This window comes from Dicentrarchus labrax, unplaced genomic scaffold, assembly GCF_905237075.1.
Source record: "Dicentrarchus labrax unplaced genomic scaffold, dlabrax2021, whole genome shotgun sequence".
NCBI classification, from domain to species: Eukaryota; Metazoa; Chordata; class Actinopteri; family Moronidae; genus Dicentrarchus; species Dicentrarchus labrax.
Genome location: NW_026136709.1, coordinates 5,573,842 through 5,575,909, shown reverse-complemented (window position 1 = coordinate 5,575,909; position 2,068 = coordinate 5,573,842).

Here is a 2,068-nt window from a genome sequence, read left to right as displayed (position 1 = left end):
CTAGCACACGGCCCGAGCCTGCGAACATACTGTTGATGGTTTACGCCTGTTCTGGGGCCGAGGCCAGCAGAGGGAAAGAGAGGGAGGGAGGCATCACACTGCAAAAAGTGGGCTGTCTGAATCACTGAGATTCTCCTGAAACTTTACATTTTCGTTTAATATTGTCATGTTTTTTCTTGTTTTAAGTCTGGTACCGCTTTTCAATAAGGGACCATTTATAAAGGTTTCATAAGTATTATAGTTAGACATTAATGGCTTTATTAAAGCTGCAGTAGGCAACTTTTATAAAAAATTACTTTTTGTCATATTTGCTGAAATTTCCACAGTGTTCTCACAGTAGTATGAGACAAATAATCTGTGAAAAAAATCTGGTTCTTCTGGCTCGTTCTAGTGCTCCTAATGGCATTTGCAAGAATCCAGCAGGCCTGAACAAAAACAACCAATCAGAGCTGAGAATAATATAAAGACACTTTAAAAAAATAAAATTGCCATAAAATATGACCCAAAATCTGTGAATAAAGTGTTTTTGTATTGTAACCCTACAGTTTTTCCAACCTAATTCTTGTCTCGTTTGTATCTGATTAACAGTAAATTCATAAAATACAGTACCTTATATGGCTATTTTCACCAAAATCAGTGAGCTAAGTTAGAAAATTGTGTTTTTGTACAGTAAGGACCACCTCCTCGTCTTTTGTGCCACAAGTGAACTGGCTGCACGTCTAACTGAGATAACGGGGGTGCCGGGTCTGCAGCTAGGTATTTGTAAAAAAAAAAAACAGTCTGACACACAACCCCCATAACATGGCAAACTGTTGTTACACACAGATTTAACAAACGAGATACTGTTAATTAGTCTTACAGGTCAGAGGCAGGCTAGCTGTTTCTCCCTGCTTCCAGGTATTAATGCTAAGCTAAGCCGCGTATATCGTCTGTCACCCAAAGTTTCAATTAAGTCCAGTGCATGTTGCACTCCTATGGTGGGATAATCATTTTTAAACATTAATTCAAGGTGATGTTGATCGATGGGAATGGTCTCTGGAAATAAAATAAAAACATTTATAAGTTTATAAAATATAATAATGCCATAGTTGATTTTATAGGTTACCTGTTGCAGGTAATCAAATTACAAAACAAAATGAAACAACATTGGAACTAAGTAGAATCTTCTCACCACATGTGTGCATACAGAAAATCTGTCAATACTGAAATAAAGCTTGGTGGAAGTCATTTTTCTTACAGCCCCCGCACTGTGCATGGAGACTGAGTTAAACCTATCACCAACTGTCTGCTCCAGACATACTTTACAGTGTAGTAAACCTGTTTTGGATGCCTGTAAAGAATGTATCAGGTTCCTTCACTGCAAGATCACACCTTGGTTTTAATGTCCTGTTTCATTTTTTTGGTCTTTTTCTTATCACATTATACTTAGAAAACACAAGCAGTAACTTTGACCTGAATAAAGCTGCCCACCTTCTTTTCTTTGAACATCTTCAAACTGTCTGTAGCTGAAGTCTGTATCAAAAACAGATCAACAGTTTTGGTGCAACAATAATTATTCCATCAGATTTAAATCAAACACAATCTGAGTTGGTTTTGGTAAAATTAACAAAGAGAGAGAGATTCCTACTGTATATAGCCATGCCACTGCTGATTACTCCTGATGCACCCTCTCATTGACTTCCATTATAAAACCTGTCACATTATGGGCCCATGAGTCATAGGTTCTGAGGTCCTCAGCTGTGTGTTCCTTTGGGGTTTATCCAAGGTAGTGATTCGAAGGACATGACTAAGCAGTAAGAGCCATATGAAGGGTTAGGGATCCGTGTAATTATTGTTTATTTGTGCTTATTTTCATTTAACGGGGGAAGTTAGCTTTTACTAACAGCTTGTGCAAACATGCTATGAATGGCCCAGTCATGTAATCACTTTAATTAAGGCTGGTGAGAGTTTATTTGCTCAGGTTATACACAATATGTACGTTTTCTTTCTCGCCTGAAGTGAACTTGTGTTACCTCCCATGACCTTGTCACCGTTATCTAAAGCTGTGGGTCAGAAGTTCTATGGGAAA